At 39.1% G+C, this 22,772-nt stretch overlaps 1 long non-coding RNA gene across 1 annotated transcript; it reads right to left on the bottom strand.

The window, feature by feature from the left end:
• Window positions 1-4,648: 4,648 nt before the first annotated feature.
• Window positions 4,649-12,015, bottom strand: LOC105715794 (uncharacterized). The gene is made up of 3 exons (XR_001107134.3): window positions 6,999-12,015; window positions 5,162-5,412; window positions 4,649-5,023 (listed from the first exon to the last, which is right to left on the bottom strand). It is a non-coding gene; the product is annotated as an uncharacterized LOC105715794 (long non-coding RNA).
• Between the last annotated feature and the right edge of the window lie 10,757 nt (window positions 12,016-22,772).

The following is a 22,772-nucleotide window of genomic DNA, read 5'->3' as shown; positions in this document are numbered from 1 at the left end:
GTGAGCAATGTGTACATAGTCATTAAATGGGCCTACTTAACTAAATTTTTTATACAGCAATATTGGGATAATAATATTGAAAAAAAGTGAAAATTTTTCAAGTATTAACAGATAATGTCTACACTTGATATACCAAAATAGTCAAGCATGGAATTATAAGCATGTAATTTAGAAATAGCTACATAAATAACAAAACAGACTAGGAAATTAAAAAATTCATTTTCTCTGGAAAGCAGAACTTGAAAGTAAGAAGTAGAGATAAAAGCTTCTTTATTTTTAAAAATTCTAATAAGAAAATGAGAAATACAAAGTTTATGATCATGGAACTCTCTCCTGAAATAAATGAGTCCTAGTTTAGTACTGGATCAAATTATCTCTTCCAGTTTATTGCTCTGCTTGAGGGTTTAAAAGATCTATAACATATTTGAAAATATTGTAAGATAGAAAATAGTTAGTTTTGATCATACTTGTCCCAAGGCAGCTTAATTTTTGGGGTTTCCCAGGAAACGGCATTTTAGGAAGGAAACCCAGTTGAAATCTTTACTGGTGCCAATTCAGACTAAGAGTGAAGATAGTTCAGACAAACATAGTAAAGAATGTTCCTTTAAATAATACTAACAAAGTTAATCTATGTCCCTTTCTATTACATTTCAAATGTTTGCCTTATATCCCCAGGTCCACCACTCCAGGGAGCAGATGTTGTCTGCTAGATGCTCCAGAGACAATCTTACAAGCTCTATGTCCTTTTCTCCTGGCCACCAAAGAAATCATTCTCTTTGATGCTTGTTGTGATCCTTGATTGAATATTTCTAGAGACAAGGAGCTTACTACTATTCAAATCTTCCTGTCCATTTGTGGCCACATCTAATGATTAGAAAGTAATTCTTTATACTAAGTCAAGAGCTGTCTCCATCAGCTTTAACATGGACTTCCAATATATCACAAAAGAAGTACAAAAATAGGCCAAAGGAACATAATGGAGCCCAGAAACTGACTCATACATATGTTTTCCCCTGATTTATGAGGGAGAGGACAGTGCAGTGCCATAGGGAAAAGATAGTCTTGTCAATAAATGGTACTAGGTCAACTGGTTATCCATTTGGAAAATAATGAATTTTACCCCTTCTCATAGCTTACATAGACCTTAATTCCAATCAGATTGCAATTTTAAATATGAAATCTAAAACAGTAAAGCTTTTAAAACATAGGATAATAACTTGATGATTTTTAATTAAGCAAAGATAACTCAAAAGGGATATAAGATGCACTAACACAAAAGAAAAATGAAAAAAAGTATGTTTTAAAGCCTCAAAATTAAAAAGTATTATTTATCAAAATAAACTATAAATGTAGTGAAAAGGCAAATTACAAAATAGTATATTTGCAATACAAGTATCTAACAAAGTGATCATATGTAGCATACATGAAAGATTAAAAAAAAACCCACAAATAGATAAGATTATAACCAAATAGTTTTTATAAAAGTAAAAGACTTGTATAGACATTCACAAGATGTCCAAATGGTGAATAAACATCATTATTCATCTGGGAATTGCAAATTAAAATTTCAACCTCAGTGAAATATTACTATATGCTCATTAGAATATCTAAAATTTGTAAAAACAACTCAGAAAATAAGAGTTGGCAAGTAATTGTAACAATGAAAACTATTATATGCTGTGAATAAGAGCATAAATTATAACCATGATAGAAAACTACTTGCAAGTACAAAACTCAATATATGTGTACAGCAACATCCAGAAATTTCATGCTGACATCTGTACCCAATAGAAATGTTCACAAAAGATGTAAATGAATACATATGTTCACAAAAGACATAAACAGAAATTTTTAGAGCATACACGGAGAATATTCAGAGTATTCATACTTGCCTAAACTAGAAGCAATTGAAAAGTATGTATTAGAATGTTGTACACCAATGAGAATGAAAGCATCATACTGCATGTAACTAAATGGAATAATCTCATAAACCCAAAATCAAGTGGAAAAAACCAGCCATAAAATAATAGATGGTGTATGATTTCAATCATATGAAATTCAAGAACAGGCCAAATAGATCTATATAGCTAGAAGTTACAATAGCAGTTACCCTCTGCACATGCAAATTACTAAAAAGAGGCTGTATTAAGGACAGAACTTTTATATATATATATATAATATCTCATATATATCATAAATATCATATAAATCTTCAGTATACATCTCATATATATTATATATATATTAGGAAATATATATATGAGTTTATTAAGTATTAATTTACAAGATAACATACTTACATGATCACAAGTTTCCACAATAGGCTGTCTGCAAGCTTGAGGAGCAAAGAGAGTAAGTCCAAGTCTCAAAACTGAACAACTTGGAGTTCAATGTTTGAGGACAGGAAGCATCCAGCATAAGAAAAAGATATAGAATGGGAGTCCAGGCCAGTCTTGCCTTTTTACATTTTTGTGCCACCTTTATATTTATTGGCAGCTGATGAGTTGGTGCCCACCAGATTAAGGGTGGGTCTGCCTTCCCCAGCCCACTGACTCGAATGTTAATATCCTCTGGCAACACCCTCACAGACACACCCAGGATCAATACTTTGCATCCTTGAATCCAGTCAAGTTGACACTCAGCATTAACCATCACAAGTCCACCCCTTGTCAACTTGAACTGATACACATCTCCTGAGATCATACATAATCAAATAAAGACAATAAGAAGGTCAGAATTATTCCTAACATAATGCAAGTATCCTTCCTCTAACCAGAAATGCATCAATCCTCAACCCAAATACTATTACATAAAGTTAACAATACTTAAATTGATATAAAGTCAGTAAATCTTATGTCACGTGATAAAGGAAAAGGAAATAAAATGAAAATATTTTCTTAGTACAAATGTATACATGAATAAACATGTTTTTAACAAAAGAAGGAAATACGACAGTTATAGTCCTTGTTTCTACAGCTGGTCACGTGGTTGTAGCTGGTATCTTCCACTACCCATTCTGTTTTCCCTTTCCCTTCAGCAAGCACCTCAGCAGGTTGTGATTTTTTTTCCTGGTGGAGTTGTGATTTTTTTTCCTGAGGGGTCTGGACCATTTATAGTCTAGCCTGAATTGGGCTGTTGTAGTTTCCCATTGACCTTAATCACAGGACTTGGTATTACTAAGAGACACCCTAAAGCATCTGCTGTATTCTATGCATATGCTTCCTTACCACCATTATGGAGTAGTAGACTGATTTCATATTGATGGTCCAGTTCAATCACCACAGCCCACACTGTAACTCCCTTCTTAGCCTGTTAACTGAAAGGTAAGAGGAGCCCAAAATGTCCAGGCAGCAACCTTAACTTCCAGTTTAATGGAATCATTGTTGTGTCTCCTGTGGCAGCATTCCACCCTCTGGAACTAAGACCTCTAGGCTAGCAGACCGTAATGTTATGGGAATAGGAAGCAAAAATTTTGCTAGTGGATCACTAAGGGTGACGGTGAACGGTACCACTTCCACTTCCATCCCTTGATTCCTGGACCCGAGAATCCTGGCTATGAGAGAAACAGTACCATATATTGGACTCTGATTCAGAGCATACACAGCCTTCTGAAGAAATTTACCCTAGTCCTTCAAAGTGCTGTCACCTAGTTGGCATTGTAATTGTGACTTCAAAAGGGCATTCCACCATTCTATCAATCCAGCTGCTTCAGGATGATGGGGAACATGGTAAGACCAGTGAATTCCATTGAGCATGAGCCCACTGCTGCATTTCTTTAGCCATAAAGTGAGTGCCTTGGTCAGAGGCAATGCTGAGCGGAGTACCATGATGGTGGATAAGGCATTCCATGGGTCCGCAGATGGTAGTCTTGGCAGAAATATTGTGTACAGGGTAGGTCTGGGGTAAGTATCTGTTCCAGTGAGGACAAACTTCTGCCCATTCCATAATAAAAGAGGTCTAATATAATCCACCTACCACCAGGTAGCTGGCTGATCATCCTGAGGAATGGTGCCATATTGAGGGCTCAGTGTTGGTTTCTGCTGCTGGCAAATTGGGCATTCAGCAATGGCTGTAGCCAAGTCAGCCTTGGTGAGTGGAAGTCCATGTTGCTGAGCCCATGCATAGCCTCCATCCCTGCCACCATGGCCACTTTGTTCATGGGCCTATTGTGCAATGACAGGGGTGGCTGAAGAAAGAGGCTGGGTGGTGTCCACAGAACTGGTCAACATGTCCACTTGATTATTAAACTCCTCTGCTGAGGTCACCTGTTGGTGAGTACTCACATGGGATACAAATATCTTCACAGTTTTTGACAACTCAGAGAGGTCTATCCATATAGCTTTTCCCCAGATTTCTTTGTCACCAATTTTTCAATCATATTTTTTTCAAGTCCCTGACCATCCAGGCAAACCATTGACTACAACCCACAAATCAGTATATAATCGCACATCTGGTCATTTCTCCTTCCAGGCAAAGTGCACACCCAGGTGCACTGCTCGAAGTTCTGCCCACTGGGAAGATTCCCTTCACCTCTGCCCTTCAGGGATGTCCTAGAAAGGGGCTGAAGTGCCTCAGCACTCCACTTTGTGGTAATGCCTGCATATTGTGCAGAACCATCTGCGAACCAGGCCCTAGTCTTTGCTTCCTCTGTCAACTGATCATAGGAGACTTCCCATAAGGCCATCAGTGCAGGCTGGGGAAGAGAAGGCAATGGCAGCAGGAGTGGAAACCATGGACATTTAAGCCACTTCCTCATGTAACTTACTTGTGCCATCAGGACCTGCTCAAGCCTGATCATGTATATACCACTTCCATTGATGATGGAATGCTGCTGAGCATGCTCACTTTATGGCTAATAGGTCAGAAAGTGCCCAGTTCATAATAGGCAATTCAGATTGCATGGTGACTTGATGACCCATAGTCAAACATTCAGTTTCCACCAAAGCCCAGTAACAGGCCAAGAGCTGTCTCTCAGAAGGATAGTAGTTATCTGAAGAAGATGGTTGGGCCTTGCTCCAAAATCCTAAAGGCAAAGAATAAAAATTTGCTTATCAAGCGATAGTACTGTGTATAACTCATTTTGATGCCTTTCACATTGCTTAAAATGGTACCTTCTTTGTGGTAGGTGCTCAATCAATGTCTACTGGAAATAAGGACTTACGCTGCTCAGTCATTCCAGTGGGATGTGAAGAGTGGTACATGCTGCCTTCCATCTAGCTGATGAATTTTCAGGTAGATTTGTGTCTTCTTCACAGAATCTGCATAATTCTACCTGAATTTTTTTTTTAACCCAAAGCTTGAGGCAGAGTATGAATAAAGCATGTGGGCCTTGGGATTAAAGCTGCAGCCTGTTATTTACTGAATGTGGGGCCACTGGCGAGTTTTGCACCTCCTGAGCCTCAATCTTCTCACCTGTAAAGCAAAGAGTCTCTGTATGCGGGTGTTCCTTCAATCAACTTTTATTGAGTCCTATCCTACGTCATATTTTAGCTCACATGATTCTCATATCACTCCTATCAGTTTGGCACCTATTTACTCCCAGGTAGTGCAGTCAATGAATGACACAACTACTCTTTAACCAACAAAGCCTATGAAATAATCTGTACAACAGTCATTATCTAACTGCTATATCACAAATTCTCTTCTTTAATAAGCCGTCCCTGAGCCCTCTAGGAGAGGTAACAGCCCTCCTCTCATACTTTCTGGTTGTGTCCTGTTTCTCTCTCTCATAGCATCTATCTGATTGCTACAGATGTTCATTTTCCATTTCTTTCCACTGAGAATGAGTGGAAAGACAAGATATGACTTATCTTTGAATTTCCAGTACTAATATTATAAGTTCTTAATCAAGTTTTAGTAAGTGAATAAACAGGTAAATGCAAATAAATAGGTAAATGCATATGAATGAATGCATACTTTTTGTTTCATAGATTTGATTTTCTTTAAAGCAGGGTATCATCAGCATGAAGCCACAGCAGATGTGGCAGACATAGACAGTTGCCAACATAATATCTATTTTTTCTTTCTTTCCTACTAAGAGGACTCTGTTTTCTTTACAGGCAGAACAAATAAAAGGATCCTATCCTGCAGGAAAACACTGGTTATTCTCTGGCTATAGTTATCCCCAGACCAGTTTCAAACCTATACGAATAGATTAGTGACAGTTCCCTCCAGTGAACACCACACTGCTGAAAGTCAGATGACAAGCATGGTCTCAAGTAATCAGGCATCCAAGATAAAGGTTATCCATTTTCTGAGCACTCCTGCTCCTAAAATTCTTCTAATCCTCAATTCCTTGCATGTAATCACCTCGTTCCTGTGTTCAGAGAAACTGTGTATTATAGATACCCAAAGGAAAACTACACTCCGCAATATCTTTTGCTGCAAATACATCATGTGACACAGGGTTGACCAATGAAATAAGGGAGGTCTACTGGGGATTTCTGTGAAAATTTCACTTTCCTAATCTTGTCATGCACCCATATCCTTGTTGCCTTCTTTTCTCTTGGAAGTCTCCCCTGAGGCAGAGAAACAATGACCCTGTAAATTGAAATTTGCAGATATATGCCAGGACGAATAGTATAGGAAGGTCAAAGGAACTTATTTCCTTCTGGAACAACCCTGGATTACATACTCCTAGCTTTTTTTCACTTACTGGGATCTTCAAAGGAACCCTTGCAACCTGTTACAGTCCTGACAACCACCTCTCACCAGTCCTGCTTTGGCATCTGTTCTAAGGGGAGCAGTGTGCCTATTCTGAACAAGAATCAAGGCAGGGATGGACTAACCAACTCATCTCCATGGTGAGCTCAGAGCCCAGAGCATGTGCAGGCCATCCTTCTGAGAATCTGGAATTTGAGTGACAGTTCTCCCTGCACATCACTTGGCCAGAGACAGACATCATCTGTGCATGACATAGTGTATCAGGCCATTCATGCATTGCTATAAAGAAAGATCTGAGGCTAGGTTAATAAGGAAAAGAGGTTTAATTCACTCACTGTTCTGTAGGCTGTACTGGAAGCATAGCACTAGCATCTGCTTGGCTTCTGAGGGGCTTCAGGAAGCTTCAAATCACGGCAGAAGATGAAGGCAGAGCAGGGGTCTCACATAGTGGGAGTGGAAGCAAGAGAGAGGGAGAGTTATAGGGAGGTGCGACACAATTTTAAACAACCAGATCTTACATGAACTCACTATCATGAGGATAGCACCAAGCCATGAGAGATCCACCCATATGACCCAATCATCTTCTAACAGGCCCTACCTCCAACATTATGGATTACATTTCAAAATGAAACTTAAGGGGACAAATATCTAAACCACAGCACACAACCAGAGGTGGTTATTGATGGGACTAAGTTTCCTAGGTGGTCCTTGTGAGCAAACTAACGTTCCTTCTCTTTTTCCTAATGTGTCATCTCTTTCTGGAAAGCCCATGCTTTTAATCATATGAATTATTAGGCTTCCACCACTCAATTGTGGGGATATGAAGAAAAAAAGTGCAAAGATGTGAGCTGGAACCTCAGCTTTCAAGATCTTAGCAAAATGGCTTGTGACAGAGAATAGTGTCCTCAACACACCACACACGCATGTAACTGCGGCTTGTGGGAGTCCACAGCTCTCCTCAGTATTTCTGAGAATAAATAGGCAGCCATTGTTCTTGTGGCCTCCCCTGCCTTTTGGGCTCCAGATGCCTCACTCAAGGTCTCTACTATTCTCCACATTGACCTAGACTTGAAATCCAGTCCCTTCACTGATTTCTCATGAGCCTCCCACCTGCACTCCAAACTCACATGAAACATGTTTGATTTTATAGAGTGGGTGTCACTTCACACACCACCGAGCCAACAAAGTGGTCAATCTCTACTTTCCAAATAACTTTTTTGCAATCATCTCATCATTCAAGACCCAGCCCCAATTCAAGATCCAGCTCATCTCCCCCATTTCTTCTCTTGTTAGCCTTCTCCCTCCTAGAGCCACTGAGTTCTCTCCATGTTCCTGCAGAGGCACTCGTGCGGTTCTCTGAAGTCCTTGGCTTCCACCCACCCCATCAAACACTTGATTTTCCACATAGCATTTCTCTCCCTAAATGGAATCCTAGTGCCTATTGTTAGAATAATACCAAGTTCCCAAGTTTTTACACCAGCACTGCTGAGAGAAGGTTAGCAGTTATCTCACAATCCCTGTGATAATTCCACATTTCCTTCTTTCTGATTGAAGGAAGGACAGAATTCACCACGGTGGAGGCACAGCACGTCTCCAGTTGTGCTATTGCCTGGTCACACCACAGCAGAGACATGGTCTTCTCTGTCTCATTAGCCCCAGATGAATCACAACTTCAGAGTTACATAAATCAGTGGGAGCAACTCTCTTCTATTCAAAGAGCCACCAGCACCATTTGTAGTAAATGGCCACACACTGCTGTAATTGGCTGCTTTTTTCAAACACTGAGAGACAGCAGGGAAGTGTGAAAACAGGCATGCACAGTGGGAGGAGCACGAAGCAGAGATTTCCTGGAGCAGACACAAATAAGTGGAAAGTGATATTCAAACCATGGAAATCCAATGATTAGGTCATTCAAATATCTAAACCTGAAATTTTGGAGTCAGCCACATCTGGGTTCAAGTTTCAATTATTCACTTATTAGCTAAGTATCCTTAAATAAATGGCTGAATTCTCCCTTCTTATTAATATAATCAAGCTCATGTTTCTCATCCCACGGGTCTGAAAGGGGAAAATGCATTAAGTGTTCAATAAATGACAGTTTTCACAAAGACAAGTCACATGGAAACTGAGCCAGTGCATAAGCTGAACATTTTGAACAGCATTGCTCTCATGTACAGTTACCCACTTGCAAGCAAAGCAATTTTATTTTATTTTTTATTTTGTTATTATTATTTTGAGACACAGTCTCACTCTGTTGCCCAGGCTGGAGTGCAGTGGTTCGATCTCAGCTCATTGCAACCTACGTCTCCTGGGTTCAAGCGATTCTCCTGCCTCAGACTCCTGAGTAGCTGAGATTACAGGCATGCCCCACCACGCTTGGCTAATTTTTGTTATTTTAGTAGAGACAGGGTTTCATCATGTTGGCCAGGTTGATCTCAAACCGCTGGCCTCAGGTAATCTGTCCACCTCGGCCTCCCAAAGTGCTGGGATTACAGGCATGAGCCACCATGCCCAGCTGCAAAGTAATTTTAAACCCAGCCTCCAAAAACTGATCATTTGACTAAACTAAATTATTTTCTTGAGTTCTTCTTTGAAACACTTGCAAAACAAAATATAGAAAGCAAAAATGTTAAATTTATATCTTGTTAGATGTGGCCAATGACATTTCTTTCTTTTCTATTTTGTTTGGCAAGAGCATCCTCTTCCTTCTGGACTCTCTGCCAGTGTCATACAGCTGACAAGCTGGGATTTCAATCCATGTCTGTCTGATTCCAGAGTCCAAGCTCTTAATGGTGACTAAAATTCAGATGTCAGTGGCTCCAGTGGTGCAATCGGTTAGCACGCGGTACTTATGAACTTCAGACTTCTCTGGACTTTTCAAGCCATGATTTTTGAATACAAGATATCCCCAGTAAAGAGAGTAAAACATATCATAGCCTAGGCAATTAATAATGGGCAGAGCAGCCCTTTGTGATTCAAGAATAAATTTAATGTTCAAATAAGGTCTAGTGTGTTTTCCACATAGTACTGATATCTTCATGAATTTCCATCAACATGAGAAACAGAAGTAGAGTTTCTAACTCACAGCTGGGGAAAATAGTTGGTATCTAATAAACACATGCTGATTGATTCTGTGATTGATCGGCTCTGTTTCCATCACTGTCTTCACTAATGAAGACGCCAATATATAACAGAGCAGCTGTTCAGTTGAAAATAAAGACCATTCTTCTCTAATATAAAGACTGGAGCTTTTGAATCTGCAATTACAGCACCAGAGGTCCACTAGAATCTCCCCCTCAGCCTCTATAGCACTGTGAGTTGCAGAGTGTCTAAAGTTGGGGGCAATATACTTTATTTTCCATCTGCTATCTGGATGGTAGTTTGCTGTACACACTTGTTGCTGGGAAACAGCCACACATTTCTGAATAGCTTTATTATTAGAAGGATTCAGGGAACAAACAAACAAACCAGAACCTTTGCCGTCATTGTTCACCCATGATTACAAGGCAATACGTTGCACTTTGCTGTGACCACTTCATGCACCCTTCATCCCCCACCCCACAAGTCCTAATCTTCAGCTTCTTTGAATTTAATAAATCTTCTTATTGGGTTCATTTGGGGCATACAGGTTGCAAGTGAGTGTGATTACCATTTTGCTATTGTTATAAAACTGCTTCCCTAATGAGATAGTATATGCATTTATTAAAACAAACCATAAAAAGTAGATTGCATACAGATTTCTCTACTCAAAGTGTCAGCCTTAATTGAGAAATAAATTAACTGACCCATCTGCCTCCCATGATCTATTTCTTTATTTTCTTATAATAACCATGGTATTCAAGAACAGTCAGCATTACTTTTACTAATTACTCACTAACAAAACTCCATAGAAATTGATTGGCCTTGTAATACAATTTTTCCAACACTTAACATACTGTGTCTCTTCCAGTACATTCAAACCTAATGACTATAAAGAACTATTTCGACTTGTTAACATTTTTCTTCCATCATGTCAGTATTAATAAAATTTTCTCTTTATTAGGGCCCTACAAGCAATGACGAAAGTAAGACATTGTATAACAAGGAAAAAATCATCTACGTTGTGCTCCAAGTGGAAATTCCTAGGTGTGTGTGAGTCAGGGAGGAGGAATTATTTCATGTAGCTTGTACCAAAAGATTAGTTCTCCCTGCTAATATTATGTAGATGTGAAGACTGCTGAGTAACCCATAAATGTTGAAATCATTTAAACATAATTATACCAATTTATTTTTCACCAACATATGTTAAAGTAATCCTAAAATGACACAGCACATGTCACCACAGTGAAAAGCCACAATAATTTCATTTATGTTTTCCAAATATTTAATTTTATATCTTCCTTGTTCTGGAGGCTTCCATTTTTTTTTTTCTTTTTTAACTTCCTGGTCTATGAGGCAAAATAAAAATTATGTATAAAAATATTTGAGGGCAGGTAGTGACTATGATTTTTTATTCAAATATCTTTATTGACAAAATTTAACTTTTTACATTTACACAAGTAATTTACTGTCACTGTAATACATAGAAAATTGAATGTAAAATAGGTAAAAAGAAAAGAAAATATCTACACTCTCACCAATCAAAAATAATTCCTGCTAATACTCTCTTTTGTATAATTTCCTCCTCTCTCTTTCCACTTTCTACATTTGCCAACATTTGCACACTGTCTTCATTGCTAGGGTTTGTACTTGAGCATTCTGTTCACACAGATGACCCAGGCAAAGGTGGTGTAAGAATTAATAAGGCTTTCCTTCATCATTTACATCTTCTTTTTCTCTAGATGATAGCACAGGCAGTTCAATAGTATTTCTTTGGTGTTTTATGTTACCTCATTGTTTGGAAAAAAAATAAAAACTTACAAAGGGCTAACTTTCCCTCCCAAGACTCTGAGGAGAGAAAGCCATACTATCAAACATGTAGATATCTTATTCAGCTAATCATTTTTTCTCTTTTTTAAAGCACTCTTACCAATAAATAAAAATCCATAAAATCTACTTTGATTAAACTCTTCCCACAGTGAATGGTCATATTGCATGCAGGAGGTCAAGGAACATTTACATGCTCCAAAACTCCCTGTAATGTGACCCATTAAGAACCTCCCCTCCACTTACCTGTAAGAACCTGTTGGGTCAATTTTGAGATCCAAGATGGCCGAATAGGAACAGCTCCAGAATGCAGTTCCCAGCAAGAACAGCACAGAGGGTGAGTGCTCACTGCATTTCCAAAACAGTTTTCACTGCCCACAGACCAGGAGATTCCCAGGCCAAAAAGTGCCACAAGTTTTCAGTGTGGCAGTTTCAGCCAGTGCCAGCTCAGCTGCACAGAAACTCACACAAGTCTTGGCAGCCATTTCAATTGGCACCTGGAATGCCTGGAAGACAGAGCTGCCCATTGAACTGAAAGGGAGGGGGCTGAGACAGGGAGCCAGGCGATCTGGCTCGGCAGGTACACCCCCACAAAACAAGAAACCTGAAATGCTTGGGATTGAGAGTTTTGCAGCAAGCACAGCTGGACCCAGGACGGTCCAGCTCAGTAGGGGGAAGGGCATCCCCTACTACCAAGGAAGTCCGCCACTACCAAGGCAGTTCACACAGCAGCTGGGCAGAGCCTGCAGCAGCTCAGCAACACCTCTGCTGTCAGACTGTGACTAGAGTACTCTGTGCAGGGCAGGGCATCTATGAAAACAGGCAGCAGCATCACAGGAACTTATAAATAAAGCCAGCCTTCCTAGTACTGAGCACCTGGGAAAGGAGGCAGTTATGAGTTCAGCTGCAGCAGACTTAAAGGTACCTGCCCAGCAGCTCAGCACAGAACAACAGAGCTCCCAACACAGCACTTGAGCTCCTATAAGGGACAGACTGTCACTCAAGCAACTCCCCAATCCCCGTATATACAAAGAGATGCCTCGTTAAGGAGAGCTCATGCCAACATCTGGAAGGTACCCTTCTGGGACAAGGATAGCAGAGGAAGAAACTGGCAGCAACCCTTGCTATTCTGCAGCCCCTGTGGGTGATCACCAGGTGAGCAGGGTCTGTTGTGGACTTCTAGTGGTCCTGCAGCAGAGGGGCCTGGCTGTTAGAAGGAAAACTAAGAAGCAGAAAGAAATAGCCTCAACATCAACAAAAAGGACATCCTCTCAGAGACCCCATCCAAAAGTCACCAACTACAAAGAAAACAGGTAGATAAAGCCACTAAGATGGGAAAAAACCAATGCAAAAAGGATGAAAACACCAAAAACCAGAATGTCTCTCCTCCTCCAAGGGATCACAACTCCTCACCAGCTAAGGATCAAATATGGATTGATAATGAATCTGATGAATTGACAGAAACAGGCTTCAGAAGGTGGGTAATAACAAACTTCTCAGAGCTAAAAGAACATGTGCTAATGCAATGCAAAGAAACTAAGAACCTAGAAAAAAGGTTAGATCAGATGCTAACTAGAATAAACAGCTTAGAGAAGAATATAAACAACTTGATGGAGCTGAAAACACAGCATGGGAACTTTGTGAAGCATACACAAGTTTCAATAGCCAAATTGACCAAGCAGAAGAAAAGATATCAGAGATTGAAGATCAACTCAATGAAATAAAATGAGAAGACAAGAAAGGAGAAATAGAAATAGTGAAAAGAAATGAACAAAGCCTCCAAGAAATACGGAATTATGTGAAAAGACCTAATCTACATTTGATAGGTGTACCTGAATGTGACAGAGAAAATTAATCCAAAGCTGGAAAACATTCTTCAGGATAGTATCCAGGAGAAATTCCCCAACCTAGTAAGGCAGACCAACATTCAAGTCCAGGAAATACAGAGAATATCACAAAGATATTCCTCAAGAAGAGCAACCCCAAGGCACATAATCATCAGATTCACCAGCGTTGAGATGAAGGAAGAAAAGCCAAGGGCAGCAAGAGAGAAACATCAGGTTATCCACAAAGGGAAGCCCATCAGACTCACAGCTAATCTCTTGGCAGAAAGCCTACAAGCCAGAAGAGAGTGGGGGCCAACTTTCAACATCCTTAAAGAAAAGAACTTTCAACCTAGACTTTCATATCCAGCCAAACTAAGCTTCATAAGCGAAGGAGAAAGAAAATCCTTTATGGACAAGCAATTGCTGAGAGATTTCATCACCACTAGGTCTGACTTACAAGAGCCCCTGAAAGAAGCACTAAACAAGGAAAGGAGCAACCAGTACCAAATGCACCAAATGGTAAAGACCATCAACGCAATGAAGAAAATTTGTCAACTAACAGGCAAAACATCCAGCTAGCATCAAAATGGCAGGATCAAATTCACACATAACAATATTAACCTTAAATGTAAATGGACTAAATGCTCCAATCAAAAGACACAGACTGGCAAATTGGATAAAAAGTCAAAACCCATTGGTGTGCTGTATTCAGGAAACCCATCTCACATGCAAGGACACATATAGGCTAAAAATAAAGGGGTGGAGGAAGATGTATTAAGCAAATGGAGAACAAAAAGATGGAGTTGCAATCCTAGTCACTGATAAAATGGACATTAAACCAACAAAGATCAAAAGAGACAAAGAAGGGCATTACAAAATGGTAAAAGTATCAATGCATCAAGAAGAACCAATGATCCTAAATATATATGCACCCAATACAGAAGCACCCAGGTACATAAAGCAAGTTCTTAACGACCTACAAAGAGACTTAGACTCCTACACAATAATAGTGGGAGACTTTAACACTCCACTGTCAATATTAGACAGATCAATGAGACAGAAAATTAACAAGGATATCCAGGACTTGAACTTAGATCTAGACCAAGCAGACCTAATAGACATCTACAGAAATCTCCACCCCAAATCCACAGAATAAACATTCTTCTCAGCATTGCATGGCACCTACTCTAAAATTGGCCACATTGTTGGAAGTAAATCACTCCTCAGCAAATGCAAAAGAATGGAAATCATAACAAACAGTCTCTCAGACCACAGTGCAATCAAATTAGAACTCAAAATTAAGAAACTAACTCAGAACCACACAACTTCATGGATGTCAACTGGATAAACAATGAAATGGAGGCAGAAATAAAGACATTCTTTGAAACCAGTGAGTACCAAGGCACAAAGTACCAGAATCTCTGGGACATATTTAAAGCAGTGTCTAGAGGGAAATTTATAGTAATAAATATCCACCAGCGAAGTGAGGAAAAATCTAAAATCAACACCCTATCATCAAAATTGAAAGAGCTAGAGGAGCAAGATCAAAAAAATAGAAAAGCTAGCAGAAGACAAGAAATAACAAAGATCAGAGCCGAACTGAAGGAGATAGAGACAAAAAAAAACCCTTCAAAAGAATCGATGAATCCAGAAGCTGGTTTTTTGAAAAGATCAACAAAATAGACAGACCACTAGCCAGATTAATAAAAAAGAAAAGGGAGAAGAATCAAATAGATGCAATAAAAATCAATAAAGGGGATATCACCGACTCCACAGAAATACAAACTACAATCAGAGATTACTACAAACAACTCTATGCACATAAACCAGTAAACCTGGAAGAAATGTATAAATTCCTGGACACTTGCACCCTCCCTAGCCTAAACCAGAAAGAAGTTGAAACCTTGAACAGACCAATAACAAGGGCTGAAGTTGAGGCAGCAATTAATAGCCTACCAACCAAAAAAAGTCCAGGTCCAGACGGGTTCACAGCTGAATTCTACTAGACGTACAAAGAGGAGCTGCTACCATTCCTTCTGAAACTATTCCAAACAGTACAAAAAGAGAGAATCCTTCCCAAATCATTTTATGAGACCAACATCATCCTGATACCAAAACCCAGCAGAGACTTAACAAAAAAAGAAAACTTCAGGCCAATATCCATGATGAACATAGATGCAAAAATCTTCAATAAAATACTTGCAAACTGACTGCAACAGCACATCAAAAAGCTTATCCATCATGATCAAGTAGGCTTCATTCCAGGGATGCAGGGCTGGATCAACATACACAAGTCTATAAATGTAATTCACCACATAAACAGAACCAAAGATAAAAACCATATGATTATCTCAATAGATGCAGAGAAGGCCTTCGACAAAATTCAACAGCTTTTTATGCTAAAAACTCTCAATAAACTAGGTATCAAAGGAATATATCTCAAAATAATAAAAGCTATTTATGACAAACCTACAGCCAATATCATACTGAATGGGCAAAAACTGGAAGGATTCCCTTTGAAATCCAGCACTAGACAAGGATGCTCTCTCTCACCACTCCTATTCAATATAGTATTGGAAGTTCTAGCCAGAGCAATCAGGCAAGAAAAAGAAATAAAGGGTATTCAATTAGGAAAAGAGGATGTCAAATTGTCTCTATTTGCAGACGACATGACTGTATATTAGAAGACCCCATCATCTCAGCCCAAAATCTCCTGAAACTGATAAGCAACTTCAGCGAAGTCTCAGGATACAAAATTAACGTGCAGAAATCACAAGCATTCCTATACAGCAATAACAGACTTCAAGTGAGCCAAATCAAGAACGAACTACCATTCCCAATGGCTACAAAGAGAATAAAATATCTAGGAATACAACTAATAAAGGATGTAAAGGACCTCTTCAAGGAGAACTACAAATCACTTCTCAAGTATATGAGAGAGTAAACAAACAAATGGAGAAACAGTCCATGCTCATGGTTAGGAAGAATCAATATCATGAAAATGGCCACACTGCCCAAAGTAATTTATAGATTCAATGCTATCCCTATCAAGCTCCCAATGACCTTCTTCACAGAACTGGAAAAAAATCACCTTAAACTTCATATGGAACCAAAAAAGAGCCCGCATAGCCAAGACAATCGTAAGCAAAAAGAACAAAGCCGGAGGCATCATGCTACCTGATTTCAAACTATACTACAAGGCTACAGTAATCAAAACAGCATGGTACTGGTGCCAAAACAGAGATATAGATCAATGGAACAGAACAGAGGCCTCAGAGGCAAAGCCACACATCTACAACCATCTGATCTTTGACAAATCTGGCAAAACAAGCAATGGGGAAAGGATTCCCTGTTTAATAAATGGTGTTGGGAAAACTGGCTAGCCATATGCAGAAAGCAGAAACTGGACCCCTTCCTGACACCTTACACTAAAATTAACTCCAGATGGAATAAAGACTTAAACATGAGACCTAACACCATAAAAACCCTAGAAGAAAAGCTAGGCAAAAGCATTCAGGACACAGGCATAGGCAAGGACTTCATGACTAAAACATCAAAAGCATTAGCAACAAAAGCCAAAATAGACAAATGAGACCTAATTAAACTCCGGAGCTTCTGTACAGCAAAAGAAACAATCATTAGAGTGAACCAGCAACCAACAGAATGGGAAAAAATTTTGCAATCTACCCATCTGACAAAGGGTTGATATCCAGAATCTACAAAGAACTAAAACAGATTTACAAGAAAAAAATAAACAAACCCATTCAAAAGTGTGTGAAGGACATGAACAGACACTTTTCTAAAGAAGACATATATGAGGCCAACAAAACAAACATATGAAAAAATGCTCATCATCACTGATTATTAGAGAAATGCAAATCAAAAACACATTGAGATACCAGCTCACGCCAGTTAGAATGGCAATTATTGAAAATTCTGGAGACAACAGATGCTGGAGAGGATGTGGAGAAATAGGAACACTTTTACACTGTTGGTGGGAGTGTAAGCTAGTTCAATCATTGTGGAAGACAGTGTGGCGATTCCTCAAGGACCTAGAAATAGAAATTCCATTACACCCAGCAATCCCATTACTGGGTATATACCCAAAGGATTATAAATAATTTTATTATAAAGACACATGCACATGTATGTTCATTGCGGCACTGTTTACAATAGCAAAGACCTGGAACCAACCCAAATGTCCATCGATGATAGACAAACAAGGAAAATGTGGCACATATACAACATGGAATACTATGCAGCCATAAAAAACGATGAGTTTGTGTCCTTTGTAGGGACATGGATGAATCTGGAAATCATCATTCTCAGCAAACTGACACAAGGACAGAAAATCAAACACTGCATATTCTCACTCATAGGCAGTTGTTGAATAATGAGAACACAAGGACAAAGGGAGGGGAGCATCACACACTGGGGTCTCTTGGTGGGGGCCAAGGAAGGGACAGCGGGGTGGGTGGAGAGGTCGGGGAGGGATAATATGGGAAGAAATGCCAGATGTAGGTGGCAGGGGTTGGAGGCAGCAAACCACATTGCCATGTGTGTACCTATGCAACAATCCTGCATGATCTGCACATGTACCCCAGAACCTAAAGTATAATATTAAAAATAAAAAAGAACCTGTTGGGTCCCAGTAAGTCCTCCAGTCCTCAGCTATAAACATATGACTGGACTTTTACTACAGATTTAGCCAGACTCCTGAACCATTTCTGACTCCCACAGATGGAGTTTAAAAGGCTGAAGCTCAACAGCCATTTGCTGAAAATTTTTGCTTTCTTCCCAAAGGAAAAAAAGTCATTTCTGACAAAATGATAGCATCAACATTTTCAAAAGTTTCTGTGTAGAAACTTTTCCAATAGGCAAACATATTTTCCTCATAGATGTCAGTGATCTAATTTTGTGTTTGCCATTATCAGTAACATTGCAAAATCAATATTTATTCCTTCTTTCACTTACTCATCCCTTTGGAGAATTTGCTATAGGCCTGCTCTCCGTTTACTTTTTAAGATATAAAGGAGTATTAAACCTGTCTTTGCCCTTAAAATTCTCATATTCCATGAAAAACCAGATACAGAAACCAAAAATGCCAATATGAGGAGACACTGTTAAAATTGATGCTTCTGTCTGCTGCAGTCAAGGATGATCAGGGCACAGTAAAAAGGGACTCATTGGCAGCAGTGAGAAGAAACACGGGACTGCAATTCCGAACACCTGGAGTAGAGATTCCAGGGGCTAAAACTGGAGGGAAGAGCAAGGATCACATTGTGAAAGCTGAACATCAAAGGTATGGACATTTACCAGCAATCAGTGGGAACTCTTGGAAGGACATTAACCTCTGTTGCTTGCTTTAGGGTCTTGTAATTAGTAACCAAATAAAATAGCCATCTTAAGACACAATGTCTAAAGGAAAGTCATACTCCTACAACTGGGTGGGGCAAAGGATGATTTACTAGAGATATAGGAGTTTGATGATCATGTTTTCAGAGCAATTTTGCATTTATATCTGACCACAAACCAGAATTTTTTTGGGCGGTGGGCAGAGTCTCACTCTATCCCCCAAGTTGAAGTGCAGTGGCACAATCTCGGCTCACTACAACCTCTGCCTCCCGGGTTCAAGCAATTCTCCTGCCTCAGTCTCCCAAGAAACTGGGACTACAGGTGCATGCCACCACGCCTGGATAATTTTTTGTATTTTTAGTAGAGACAGGGTTTCACTGTGTTAGCCAGGATGATCTCGATCTCCTGACCTTGTGATCTGCTCACCTCAGCCTCCCAAAGTTCTGGGATTACAGGCATGAGCCACCGCACCCAGCCAATGGCTAACAAATTTTAACTCTCACCCATCCCTCCTATTCTGCCCCACATCAAGGCAAACTAATAAGAAAACTTGGGTACACCCTCTTTGGCAAAAAGAAAAGAAAAAATCTACACTCTCACTACCACCTAGGTGATTTTAACCACGCAAGCCCCTGCCCGTTCATAGGAATCCTTTCCCTGGCCCTACTTTTTAACCACAGGGCAACTTTCTTACATTGTTGGCAGGAATGTAAAAGATAAAATCACTTTGGAAAATAATCAGCAGTTTATTTAAGAGACTTGTGCGTGAATACAGCAGCTTTATTCATAACAACCAAAAAAAAAAATTCCCATCAAGAAGAAAATGGATAAACCAACTGTGGTCTATTTATACAATGGAAAGTGGAGGGGAGACCTCTTTAGTGCTACAGGAGGACAAATCGTAGTTCAGTGAAGCAATTTACTTACTTTTTTAAGCTCTTATTTTTATCTGTGTTACTCTAATGTTCCTTCTTCTAACGGGAAGGGCCAGTTGAGTTTGGTGAGGGTGTGGTGGGAAGGCTGAAGGAGGCTGGTTTAGAACCAGAATCCCTGTGTATCATTCCCAACACTGCCATTTATAAACTTCATGACTGGGGTATTTATTTACCTATTCTAAGTCACAAATGGCTTAATTTAAAAAGAAATGGGGAGGAGGAGTTATAAGTACTGCCTTACCATGTTATCCTAGGGACTCAAAAAGGAGATATCACCCCTGTTTGTGCTCAGCACATGGCCTGTCACAGAGTAGATGTTCGTTAAATACTAGCCTGAATTGGAGGACAGAGGAGTGTCCTGTGCGTCATGTCTGGCTGATAACTTGGTATCTAAGACACCTTTTTAACATTCAAAACTTTTCACCTTCTTTATGTGGTTTAAAACCCTGCTTGAATGATTCTGTAGTTTATTAGCAATGTTAGTGGTTCACTGTGTCTCTCTCTTCCCTATAATTAGTAGGATGATCAGAGAAAGTGTACCTATTGCGAAGAAGTTAGGTTTTTATAATGTAATCCACCTAAGGCCGGTGAGTTGAGAGATAGTTGGATATCTCCATTAAGAGAGTGCTGAGGCTGGGACACGACATTTTTTTGGCACTGAAAAGCTAAATGGAAGCCAGAAGGTGTTTCAGGGGAATTCTGTGCTGTGGGCTAGTGACTCTTTAATCAGATAAGCTGAAACCTGCCATCAAGCCTATGAACTCTAAATAAGAATTGCCCAAATCCATCTATTCTAGCCTGTCTCACAGAGTTTTCCCTGAAAATCACATCCCCTGAAAAGAATCTCAAAAAAAGGAGTGAGGGGTAGGATCAAGTAACTTTGGGAAAGCATGAATATACTAACTACCTTCACCTTAGAGAGCCACAGTACAGTTTAGCTAATAAAAATTGCAAAGACTTCTGCTATGAACCACATTTACTTAAATTTAGGAGAATATGGCTTCAACAAACTTACTGAAAGATGAAACTATTTTTAATAACCTTCATTAATGTGTACATCATTTATATAGAGTAGATGGGAAACGGAAAAATCAGATGCATACCAATAATACAAATTAAAAGTTTCAAAGCAAATAACGTATCTGTGTACTCAAAAAACAATTTGATTTAAATTGGAGAAACCACATGCTGAAGGAAAGGAGAAAGTTACTTGGTTTTCTATCCAATTCCCTGGGAAAATCAACTTCCCTTCTCCCTCTTCACTATATATGAGCTCTATCACCTATAAAATAGATGTTAAATGGACAGCTGAAAAAAGAATCTTTCCCTACACCTGCCTATTACATTTCTCCTGTGGTAATTAAACATGAGTGTTGATTTTCCAATTCCTACTTTCTATCTCTACTAACCTTAAGATCCTGAGAGCTACCAGGAAGGGGCTGACTAATAAAGGTTTTTGCGAATTGCAATAAATATTTTGAAATTTAAGCCATTTTGTGTAGAAACAAACAATGGTCTTTACTAAATACATTCCCCCAATGTATGTCCTCTGTCAGTATATTAAATAGATAAAATAGAAATTTGCTATTTCCTTTTCTACACATACATACATATTCGAATCATTTACCTGTGCCTAGTAAATTATTCTGTTAGGTCATCCTGGAAGCTAAATTTCTGCAGAGAAGAGTTGTGGCGGGGAGAAACTGGCTGGCACCATTCTTTGCACTGTTGCAGCCAAGCTGAACAGAAGATTCTAACAGTGCCCACCCAGTGGCGACTTTTCACTGGCCAGTGCAGAGGCTGTTTCCTTATCTAGTGGTTCCTGGGGGAAGCTTAGTGCCAAAGAAAGACAAAGAGCCTGAAAGAACAAAGTTGCGCTAAAAGTGTTTGGTAATTAATTTTTCTCATTATTCATGCATAAAATTTGGATGTTTACTCCATCCCATGAACTGCACCAAATGCTAGGGATGAAGCTGACAGCTAAACAGACTAGATCACTGTTCTCATAAAACTGTCATTCCAGTGGGAGAGGCAGAAAATTGACACTGCATGAACTAAATCTAAAGGCCAATGCAATCACAGTTGCCTGTTCCTGTCCCTCCAACTGCCTGTAGGCAAAGAAGGTATCTCTCTGGATTTCTTTTCTAATGACCAGATAATGTTTTATGTTCTCCTCTTTGTTTTTCTCTCATTCTCATCACCCCATTCTTTTATTATTTTTGCACACTAAAATAACGACTCTTACACAGACTTAAAGACAGCAAAATTTTAAATAAAATTCATAATAATGTAGGATATCTACCTAGGATTTCCAAACAATTTTGCTATTGAAAAAAAAAATATGTTCTTTTACAATACACAAATATATAATTAGACACTTTAAGACCAGCTAGTCTTCACTGAGGACTTAATATATTCCAGATACTTTTCTAAGTGCTTTTAAATACATTAACTTATTTTATCAGCACATTGGCCTTAAAGAAGGTACAGTTATCATTCCCATTTTACAGATAAGCTATCTAAAAGTAGATGAAGCTAGAATAATACTTGGTTCAATACAGACATTTAATGAGTGATAGAGTCACACTATGATTCTGGCATTTTTGACCCTGCATTGCCTTTCAACGTGACCATGTTATTAAAAAGAAATATCTATTTATTATTCAAAAAAAGAAAGAAAAACAGTGGAAGGATATAATTTCAGAGTACAGATAGACCCTAAGATTTCTTATATAAAGAATTCACTTGTCGTAATTTTTCTCAATTCACAGTAGCCTGGTAAATGCTTTATCAAAAGCTATTGCTGGCCCACTACCCTGTGTTCAGGAGCCAGAGCATCAAGACATTAGCAACATGGAGATTTTCAATTCCTATCTCAAGTGACAGCTCCAGACATTGTAGATCAAGAGCATAACCATGTTAGTCTTTGTTAGAATAACATTCATAATCCATTTCATAAATACTTTTAAACATCTGTAAAAAATACCTGAATTTAATCCTCATTTATATTTTAATTTTAATAGAACATCGCAGCAGTACAGGGGCTGAAACTACCACCCCCTTGAAGGTTCATAGGAAGTCCAAAGTT

This window comes from Aotus nancymaae, unplaced genomic scaffold, assembly GCF_030222135.1.
Source record: "Aotus nancymaae isolate 86718 unplaced genomic scaffold, 86718_ANA_hifiasm-v0.15.2.pri h1tg000010l, whole genome shotgun sequence".
Lineage (NCBI taxonomy): Eukaryota > Metazoa > Chordata > Mammalia > Primates > Aotidae > Aotus > Aotus nancymaae.
This window is presented reverse-complemented; position numbering and strand designations above follow the sequence as displayed.